Consider the following 11,532-nt stretch of genomic DNA (forward strand, 5'->3'; position numbering starts at 1 on the left):
CCCTTCGGCCGCGGCCCAGCAGAGGCAGCTGGCAGCTCCCCGGGGGCTGCAGCTCCTTGCCAGGGCCGGCGCTGGGGCAGGTCCCACCCGGGCCCCGGGCCTGCAGGGACAGCAGCCCAGGAAACGGCTGGGCCTGGGCCAGGCCAGCCCCGGGCCCCAGAGCACCAAAAGCTCATTCCCCCTGCAGCCCTGCCTGGGCCGCACACCGGCTTCCCAAGGGAATGCTCATGGCCCCGAGGCTGCCCCAGCTCCAGGAGCCCTGGCACATCCCTCCCAGGGATGCCCAGGCAGCCAGTGCCTGGACTCCATTAATCCCCTGCTCCCTCTCAGCTCAGCCCCTTCTGCCATTCTCACCTCTGCCTCGGCCTGTGTGTCCTCTCCAGGGGCTGACACAGCTCTGCCACCCGGCAGCCAGGAGCTGCCCGGCACCAACCTTCTAAATTCCGCTGCCTCTGTGACACCTCAGCCGTGGCAGCCCCCAACATTCCCTGCCTGGAGACGCTCCAAGGGAAGCGTCAACACCAGCCGCCAGTCACCGCACCCCACGGGCCGCTCAGCACCTCCGGCCCGGGCCCCTGAGGATTCCTCTGCACACAGCTCGGACAAGCTCCCTGTGCCTACCCCCACCGTGCAGCAGGCAAGTGGATACAGTTGCCCAGCTCTGCCCAGAGCTGGCAGGCCGGAGGCCAAAGCTCATTAGAAAAAAGATACAAAGCCCGCCAAGCAAAAGAACACTCTGCCCCCAGCAGACCCGCTCTCTCCCTCCTTAACTGCCTTCCCCTGCACACACAGCACCTCAGCCTGCAAGCCACCAGCATCCCTTCCTTCCCTTCCCTTCCCTTCCCTTCCCTTCCCTTCCCTTCCCTTCCCTTCCCTTCCCTTCCCTTCCTTCCCTTCCCTTCCCTTCCCTTCCCTTCCCTTCCCTTCCCTTCCCTTCCCTTCCCTTCCCTTCCCTTCCCTTCCCTTCCCTTCCCTTCCCTTCCCTTCCCTTCCCTTCCCTTCCCTTCCCTTCCCTTCCCTTCCCTTCCCTTCCCTTCTCGTCCGGTCACTGTCCTGTCCTGTCCTGTCCAATCCCGTCCCGTCCCGTCCCGTCCCGTCCCGTCCTGTCCCGTCCAGTCCCGTCCCGTCCCGTCCCGTCCCGTCCCGTCCCGTCCCGTCCTGACTGGTCCCGTCCCGTCCCGTCCAGTCCAATCCTGTCCCGTCCCGTCCCGACCGGTCTTGACCGGTCCTGACCGGTCCAATACAATCCTGACCGGTCTTGTCCTGTCCGGTCCTGACCGGTCCAGTCCAATCCTGACCGGTCTTGTCCTGTCCGGTCTTGACCGGTCCGGTCCGGTCTGGTCCGGTCCTGACCGGTCCTGACCGGTTCTGACCGGACCGGTCCGGTCCAGACCTTTCCTCTCCTGTCCTGTCCATTACTACAAGCACCAAGACCCATCCCCAAGAGTGCCCCCTGCTGTCCTTCCCTCTATTGCCAAAGTCCAAAAGCCCAAACCACCCCATCCCCCCCTTCCAATCCCAACCCCTCACAAACTTCAGCCCGCCCCCACACTTCCATACCCACTCTCCGCCATCCCATCCCTCCTTGGCAGGAAGCCCCATCTGACCGTCCCTTGGACGCTTCCAGGGATTCGGGGGCAGCCCCAGACTCTCTGGGCCAGGGCCCCACCGCCCTGCCAGCCTACAAGTCCATGCCCACATCCCATCTCAGCCGGGCCCCGGCAGCGCAAAGCCCTTCCCTGTCTCCTCGCCCTGCAGGCCCTTGCCAAGGCTCTCTCCAAGCCGGCAATTGCCCCTCCTCCCTCTTCTGGCCCGGGACAAGCAGGTAGACCTTTTGCCTGTGGGCCCGGCCCCGCCAGCAGCCAGGGCTGGCACCTTCCCCCGCGCCTCTGCGCCCGCTGCCTCCCTTCGGCCGCGGCCCAGCAGACGCAGCTGGCAGCTCCCCGGGGGCTGCGGCTCCTTGCCAGGGCCGGCGCTGGGGCAGGTCCCACCCGGGCCCCGGGCCTGCAGGGACAGCAGCCCAGGAAACGGCTGGGCCTGGGCCAGGCCGGCCCCGGGCCCCAGAGCACCAAAAGCTCCTTCCCCCTGCAGCCCGGCCTGGGCCGCACACCGGCTTCCCAAGGGAATGCTCATGGCCCCGAGGCTGCCCCAGCTCCAGGAGCCCTGGCACATCCCTCCCAGGGATGCCCAGGCAGCCAGTGCCTGGACTCCATTAATCCCCTGCTCCCTCTCAGCTCAGCCCCTTCTGCTATTCTCACCTCTGCCTCGGCCTGTGTGTCCTCTCCAGGGGCTGACACAGCTCTGCCACCCGGCAGCCAGGAGCTGCCCGGCACCAACCTTCTAAATTCCGCTGCCTCTGTGACACCTCAGCCGTGGCAGCCCCCAACATTCCCTGCCTGGAGACGCTCCAAGGGAAGCGTCAACACCAGCCGCCAGTCACCGCACCCCACGGGCCGCTCAGCACCTCCGGCCCGGGCCCCTGAGGATTCCTCTGCACACAGCTCGGACAAGCTCCCTGTGCCTACCCCCACCGTGCAGCAGGCAAGTGGATACAGTTGCCCAGCTCTGCCCAGAGCTGGCAGGCCGGAGGCCAAAGCTCATTAGAAAAAAGATACAAAGCCCGCCAAGCAAAAGAACACTCTGCCCCCAGCAGACCCGCTCTCTCCCTCCCTAACTGCCTTCCCCTGCACACACAGCACCTCAGCCTGCAAGCCACCAGCATCCCTTCCCTTCCCTTCCCTTCCCTTCCCTTCCCTTCCCTTCCCTTCCCTTCCCTTCCCTTCCCTTCCCTTCCCTTCCCTTCCCTTCCCTTCCCTTCCCTTCCCTTCCCTTCCCTTCCCTTCCCTTCCCTTCCCTTCCCTTCCCTTCCCTTCCCTTCCCTTCCCTTCCCTTCCCTTCCCTTCCCTTCCCTTCCCTTCCCTTCCCTTCCCTTCCCTTCCCTTCCCTTCCCTTCCCTTCCCTTCCCTTCCCTTCCCTTCCCTTCCCTTCCCTTCCCTTCCCTTCTCGTCCCGTCACTGTCCTGTCCTGTCCTGTCCTGTCCTGTCCTGTCCTGTCCTGTCCTGTCCTGTCCTGTCCTGTCCTGTCCTGTCCTGTCCTGTCCTGTCCTGTCCAATCCCGTCCCGTCCCGTCCCGTCCCGTCCCGTCCTGTCCCGTCCAGTCCCGTCCCGTCCCGTCCCGTCCCGTCCCGTCCCGTCCTGACTGGTCCCGTCCCGTCCCGTCCAGTCCAATCCTGTCCCGTCCCGTCCCGACCGGTCTTGACCGGTCCTGACCGGTCCAATACAATCCTGACCGGTCTTGTCCTGTCCGGTCCTGACCGGTCCAGTCCAATCCTGACCGGTCTTGTCCTGTCCGGTCTTGACCGGTCCGGTCCGGTCTGGTCCGGTCCTGACCGGTCCTGACCGGTTCTGACCGGACCGGTCCGGTCCAGACCTTTCCTCTCCTGTCCTGTCCATTACTACAAGCACCAAGACCCATCCCCAAGAGTGCCCCCTGCTGTCCTTCCCTCTATTGCCAAAGTCCAAAAGCCCAAACCACCCCATCCCCCCCTTCCAATCCCAACCCCTCACAAACTTCAGCCCGCCCCCACACTTCCATACCCACTCTCCGCCATCCCATCCCTCCTTGGCAGGAAGCCCCATCTGACCGTCCCTTGGACGCTTCCAGGGATTCGGGGGCAGCCTCAGACTCTCTGGGCCAGGGCCCCACCGCCCTGCCAGCCTACAAGTCCATGCCCACATCCCATCTCAGCCGGGCCCCGGCAGCGCAAAGCCCTTCCCTGTCTCCTCGCCCTGCAGGCCCTTGCCAAGGCTCTCTCCAAGCCGGCAATTGCCCCTCCTCCCTCTTCTGGCCCGGGACAAGCAGGTAGACCTTTTGCCTGTGGGCCCGGCCCCGCCAGCAGCCAGGGCTGGCACCTTCCCCCGCGCCTCTGCGCCCGCTGCCTCCCTTCGGCCGCGGCCCAGCAGACGCAGCTGGCAGCTCCCCGGGGGCTGCGGCTCCTTGCCAGGGCCGGCGCTGGGGCAGGTCCCACCCGGGCCCCGGGCCTGCAGGGACAGCAGCCCAGGAAACGGCTGGGCCTGGGCCAGGCCGGCCCCGGGCCCCAGAGCACCAAAAGCTCCTTCCCCCTGCAGCCCGGCCTGGGCCGCACACCGGCTTCCCAAGGGAATGCTCATGGCCCCGAGGCTGCCCCAGCTCCAGGAGCCCTGGCACATCCCTCCCAGGGATGCCCAGGCAGCCAGTGCCTGGACTCCATTAATCCCCTGCTCCCTCTCAGCTCAGCCCCTTCTGCCATTCTCACCTCTGCCTCGGCCTGTGTGTCCTCTCCAGGGGCTGACACAGCTCTGCCACCCGGCAGCCAGGAGCTGCCCGGCACCAACCTTCTAAATTCCGCTGCCTCTGTGACACCTCAGCCGTGGCAGCCCCCAACATTCCCTGCCTGGAGACGCTCCAAGGGAAGGGTCAACACCAGCCGCCAGTCACCACACCCCACGGGCCGCTCAGCACCTCCGGCCCGGGCCCCTGAGGATTCCTCTGCACACAGCTCGGACAAGCTCCCTGTGCCTACCCCCACCGTGCAGCAGGCAAGTGGATACAGTTGCCCAGCTCTGCCCAGAGCTGGCAGGCCGGAGGCCAAAGCTCATTAGAAAAAAGATACAAAGCCCGCCAAGCAAAAGAACACTCTGCCCCCAGCAGACCCGCTCTCTCCCTCCCTAACTGCCTTCCCCTGCACACACAGCACCTCAGCCTGCAAGCCACCAGCATCCCTTCCCTAACTCCCTTCCCTTCCCTTCCCTTCCCTTCCCTTCCCTTCCCTTCCCTTCCCTTCCCTTCCCTTCCCTTCCCTTCCCTTCCCTTCCCTTCCCTTCCCTTCCCTTCCCTTCCCTTCCCTTCCCATCTCTGTCCCGTCCTGTCCTGTCTTTTTTTGTCCCATCTTATCCAGTTCCCTCCGGTCTGGTCCAGACCTTTCCTGTCCTGTCCTGTCCATTTCTACAAGCACCAAGACCTGTTACCTCTGCCTTTAGAGGGGCAACATATTGCTACGTCTTGTGGACCCTCACAGAGGACAGCATGCATCAGCAGGGTCAATCATAGTAGGCTCTTTTTTTCTGACTTCTACAACTTATATACATTTTGTACAGAGGGCTGAGATTGGCCCAAAGAGGTTACAACCTCCTGACTCCATTGGTCACCGTTACCATCAGTCAAGTTTTCTCTCAGAGAACAAGTATGCAAAACATACGGATAAATTCTAAGAATACAATATTATTTACATGAAGCAGCGTGAGAAGGCTACTGCAAAGGTTCAAACACTTGAAAGCAAGAAAGTCAGGGCCTACATCTCACCCTTTTACCTTTAAAAAAAAGAAAACAGGAAAAAAGAAGATGAACATGGTTCAATTTCTGTTCCCATGGGAGGACCATCGGTTCCTCCACTGTTGACCTTCATTCGGTCACAGTTTCTTGCTTTTCACATTGCAGGGTTCGTGAAATTCTGGCACCTATAAGGTGCTCGATGGCATGTAAAGTTTTTGCCAAATAAATTTGTGGGGTTTCACCCTGCGTTCCTTGTTTTTAAAGAACCAGGCCTCTATGGCACAACACAGGTTCTTCAGCCAATGGAATAATCAACATTGCTGACTCTCTTCGAATTTGAACAACCCATCTATGTGCCACGTCGACCACAGAAATTAAGTCTGTGACTAATGGAAAAGGTTCCTGGGAAAACTGGAAATGCCATGACAGCAGCCCCAATACAACCAAATGGGCTGACCATCCTCAGGGGCTTCCCAAACTTTTCCCCTCAATACCATCATTCCAAGCAACGCTGGCCTACCTCGTCCTCCCCAAATCGTCTGTAAAGACAGTGGGTCCTTGCACTAACTTTGGACTATTTCTGGGCCGCAAAAAAAAATCCAAAGGATTTTTGCCACTCGCAACAGCTCATGGTACCAGAGCATTTGGCAGAAAAACACTGCTTGCAAAGCTCCAATCAAATTCCTCCCATAATACTGAGAGTATGAATTTTACAAAAATCTGCACTCGTCAAATTCGCAAGCATTGTTGCCTGCATTTGTCAATTGAGCAATGAGCTCATACAAAATGATTGATTGCCATCTTTTGCAGCTGAAATCGAGCAATTAGCACAATCAAAAAAAAAAAAAAAAAATTGATTGTTTGTTTATTTTTTCAAACAATATTTTGCCGCCTTGTGGCAGATGGGGCAAAAATGACCCATTCCAGAACGTGCAAAGAATTGGACATTCATCAGTCAGTGATACCTGCAGGATACAAATGAATCACAATCATTCAGATTCACAATTGAGGATTGGCTTTTTGGAGGTGTTATAAAAACCTCCAGTCCCCAGAGTTGTGTTTCGATGCAGAACACGGGAATGTCCCAGGACTGGTTGAAAATTCCAGATGATCCTGGTCCAACAGCTCCCAAACCAAGTCATGAAGGGAGACGAATTTGTCTTGAAAGACAGTCCATTCCAGCTGCCAAGCAGCAAAGGAGAAAATTGCAATGTCCGTTCCAAATTGTTCCAGGACAGTCTCTGATCAGAGCAACAGTCCTATGAAATCCAGGCACTCAATAACTTCAGAGCAACTGCCTTCTCACCACCGACTCTTTGTCCTGTGAACAGAAACTCAAACACAGATTAAACAATTCTGGTCCCTTCAGGGACTCTGACAGGGAGAGGTGGGTGTGGGACTGAATTTTCCCAACAGACCTCCATCGGCTGTGGGGACTGGGAAGACTCTTCTGTCCGAGCACGCTTCCTCTTTGCACCCCACTGCCCTTTTGACAGAGGCTGGCCATTCACATGGCTTGCCTTGCAAACATCTGCCATGTAATTCGGCCATCCACACCTTCCACAAAGAAACAAAGGAGTGATCCCTTTCTGCACTCTCTTTCTTTGTTTCTTGCTGGCCTCAGCATTAGACAAGGCATCATTGGCCTCTGAATCCTGTCCCGTGGGCTCCATAGGGACGGAGGTGAGAGCTTGTCTTGCAGCACCTGCAGAGCTGGGGAATCCATCCCTGCCCTGCAGGGAGCACCATGCTGACCCATGGCCGCCCACTGCATTTGCCTTTGTTTGGATATCATCTGAAACTGAGGGAGACCTGGCACCCCAGGACCCTTTGCAGCAGGTGAACACTGCAAAGCTGTGCCAATTCCTTTGAAATGAACACCGCGGAGCCTGCAGCCGCCTTCAGATCGTTGGCAGCTGCCTGTGCCGCACTGCCCTGGCTCTATCAGGGGGGAGATCACAGTGCTGGGGGCATGTCCTGTGGCCCCGTGGCACTGCCAAGCACCATCCTCACAGAGGAGATGAAACCACAGGAGAGGTGTCACGATCCTCACAGGGAGGAGGGAGGCTGGGGGGTGTGACGAGCTCCCAGAAGAACCAGATTGTTGAGCTTGGAGGCTGCCCGAGCACCACTCCACCCCCGCATTCCTCAGCAGAGTCGTGGCTGCACGGACCCCGATGCCGGCTGGCTGCACTGCCCACCATGGCGTGGCTTGGGGGTTATTACCAGGCTGCCTGAAGCTGCCCGTGCATTGTGGGTCCCCCACCACACGAGTCTGTGGCTGCCCGGCTCAGTGCACTGGGATGGTGTCCCTCCACACCATCCTGTTCCACAGAATATCTTGTAGAGATACCTCAATGTGGACAGTCTGCCGTGACAACCCCATCCCCCCAATCCAAGCATGCTCTTGGAGCTTCCACTGCTGCACCTGCAAGGGCGGGCAGGATTTCCTCACTGCTGCACCTGCAAGGGCGGGCAGGATTTCCTCACTGCTGCACCTGCAAGGGCGGGCAGGATTTCCTCACTGCTGCACCTGTGAGGGTGGGCAGGATTTCCTCACTGCTGCACCTGTGAGGGTGGGCAGGATTTCCTCACTGCTGCACCTGCGAGGGGCAGGCAGGATTTCCTCACTGCTGTGCCTGTGAGGGCGGGCAGGATTTCCTCACTGCTGTGCCTGTGAGGGCGGGCAGGATTTCCTCACTGCTCTGCCTGTGAGGGCGGGCAGGATTTCCTCACTGCTGTGCCTGTGAGGGCGGGCAGGATTTCCTCACTGCTCTGCCTGTGAGGGGCAGGCGTAGGTGCTCCTGCAGACATTGCAGGGGTGCAGGATAGGGCCAGTAAAGCCTCTGCACTCCAGTGTCGCTTCCACGGAACGGAAACAGAAGAAACAACTCCACCATCTATTGGCGATTGATGGAGAGATGGGAAGACTGATTCATGATCAGAATTCGATTTTACTCAGGTTTTCCAAGAATTTATATACCATTTCAGTTCAAAGACTCAAAAGCAAGAAAATTCAGGGCAACAAGAAGTCTCTTTTGGTCTACCATGGAAACTTCCCCACAAGAAAGAACAGTTTTCTTGTGGCTTTTTAATTCTCACAAGAGCAGCTGCCCGGGGAATCTGTATTCGTGAGTTCCCTCCCATGTCACCCAGCCTCTGCACAGCTGCATAATGGGCCATGGAAACTCATGGGGCACCATTTTAAAGAAGAATGGTGCAAAAGAAAAGGTTTTCTTCATCTCTAGGAGCAGAGATCTTTCCTCTTTCTGGGGGCAGATTTTCATTTCATCTCTGTCTCTGTTCAAGCTTATCATTAGATCACAACTACTTCAATATTTACTTATTTGACCACAATAACCTTTGCTCAGATCTGCATTTTGAATACTTTCATTCCCCATTCATGCCTTCCACGACTTAGAGGGATAGTCTAGTATATCACAGTCCATTACCACGGATTACAAAAGAACTTCAGCCTAAACCCGAGGCATCATCTCGTTCCCTTGACATCTAAGATTCATCTCCTCCTTCACTTGATTTATTAAAAAAACTATGGACATTGATCTAATACCAATATCCAACTATGATGGACAAAGACTCTCTAACAGTTTAAAGTTAGAAAGTGTATGTTTATTACGACGCAGGGCAGCATGCGGGATTGCTCCCAGAAACACACGCGCAATTTACAGATCATCACAGGGCCTTTTATCTACAGAAGTATTGAATACACAAACTACAAATGCATATTCATAGCTCTGATACCTCCCATTCCCCACTTCGTATGGTAATTAGCTCAAAAAGCCACCAAGCATGCGTAGTTTGTTCTTTGAAATGGGTCAGTGGTCTTTTTAATGGGGTGGGGTCCCAAAATGATGAAGTAAGATTGTCTTCCTCAGCTCTGACTTTTTAACCTTTAGTGTTTGTGACAGCTAAATCCTGTTTTTCCCAGGACTGTTTGATTTATGATTGTATTGTATTCATGGGGTCTATTGATTATTCAGGATGCAGAAGCCCTAGTTTGACAGCTCCTCTGATTGATCGGTTCCTTCCAAGGATTATCAGTTCTTTCAGTCTGGCTTCTGTTAGCAAAAGGGAAGTCCTAGCTACATTATCTCAGCACTATCTATTTTGACTACAGTCTTTAATTCTTATAAATCTATGCCTCATTTTCCCCACTTCTCCTTTTAAAGTGAGTAAATTCTTTTACTCAAAAGTGTCTTCCTCATCAATCCAATCTGTACAGCTAGTGTCTCTTAAGACCAAGCCATACGCTTTTGATAATGAGGTTAAGGCTGCTTCGTCGTAGCATCTTCCAATTCCAAACAAGCATCGCAACAGATAAAACTAGACTTATACTAAGTAGAATAAGCAACACAACTATAGGGTGGAGTAAGGCATTTAGTATACCAGTTGCTGTTGGAGACCACCCAAAAAGCACATCCCACCAGTGATGAGACAAATGTTCCTCAAGCCTCTTAAATACTCCTTTGATGGTTTCTGTGTCATAGTGAATTGTAATTAATGTCCTTCTTCCCTCTTCTTTAATTTCCTTTAAGATTTCTTTCAATCTGGGATGTTCCTATGGGTTATCTTACAGGTGCCCGATAGTAAAAATCACATCCCTTAATTCTGACAAAATTGCAAATACACAAATTGAATTGGGTAATTTGGTTGTATTTTTATGATATGGCATGCTCTCTTTGGACAGACACAACCTTGCCCTGTATACACCAGTGAAGTTTTCTGTTTGTCTCAAAGTGACAGATCTTAACTGTCTTCTTGCAGTACAGGGCTCTAGATTAACAGTTTGCTATTTTCCTTCAATTTCTTGTGCTCACATTCAGTGTTCAGAAGGGTACAATACAGTTCCCTCATGATTTAATCTTTAGGGGACTATTGGCATGTATAGTTAAAACAAAGGCTGTCAGTGTACTAGACACAGGGTTATAGGTGAAATACTCCCAACCCTGTTCCTAGCACCCCAGTGAGAGATCTCTAGATGGCACCTGGGGATCACAGCCTTTCTATTACAGGTACTCTTTTATTGCACACCCCTCTATTTTGAGTCTAAATGGAGGACATTTCCTTCCCATAACCTTTAGCATCTTATTTAAAGCCTTACGAGAGTAAGCATCATAAGCTTTTCTTTGGCACCTGTTTATCTCAGTCACATTGTACCTACGCAGTATTGCATTGACCCTTGTTACGGTTAAGCTTATTACAGCAATAATTACAACTTTCCACATAGTGTCTATAATAATTATTAGTCCATCTATTTGTGGTTCCGAGTGAGTTTCACGGTGGTCTTTTAGTTCATCGTCGCCTGGTGTGATCTTCCAGATTCCTTTTGGAGCTTTCTTCACTCGGGAGTGATGGATCCAGGCCTTCTGTTCTTTGATCTTGATTGTAGTGAAAGTAGTAAGAAGCATCTGGAATGCTCCTTCTCACTGTGGTTCCAAGAACTTTTCTGCAAAAGACTTAATTTCTAGGTTGTCTAATTTTTTGTTTTGAGCTCCAGCGACATATTTCTTAAATTGTCTGTTTAGGGCCACCATATACTTGTGGCTCTCTATCTGGGGATATCGTGGCTGGAACTCTACCCCCGGCATTATTTTTGCAACCGTGCTTTGGTTACTTCTCGGGCTGTAGCCGTTCTAGTAGGCAAGGCTTCTGGCCATCCTGAAAAGGTATCAGTTAACACCAATAGGTAACGATATCCCCCCTTCCTGGGCAGCTCTGTAAAATCAATTTGCTATTGTTGCCCAGGTCCACAGCTTTTCCCAATTTGTCCCATTTTAGGCTTTGGTGTATTTTTGGAATTAGTTTGGAGGCAAAGACTACACTGACGGGTTACCTGTATCACTGTACCTTGTAACTTTCTGGCCACAATTCTTTCTTTCAAATAATTATACAAGATGTCTATTCCCCAGTGTGTTTTCCCATGTTCTCTTTACACTAATGGCCATAACAAATAGGATGGTACTACAAGCTTCTTTTTCTCTGTCATGGCCCACCCTTCCTGATTATAATTTGCTTTTTCTGCTTTAATAAGTTTCTTACCCTTTATATTATATACTGGCTTACCTTTCAGCACTATCTATTTTGAAGTGCTGCCTCAATTGTCTCATCGGGTACCTCACCTTTAGCTGCGTCTTTTGCCTCTCTGTCCGCCAGCATATTCTTCCAATTAGAGCTCACTTTTTGATGCGATCTGTGCCATCC

Source organism: Zosterops lateralis, assembly GCF_965231275.1.
Source record: "Zosterops lateralis genome assembly, chromosome: 34".
Taxonomy (NCBI): Eukaryota; Metazoa; Chordata; class Aves; order Passeriformes; family Zosteropidae; genus Zosterops; species Zosterops lateralis.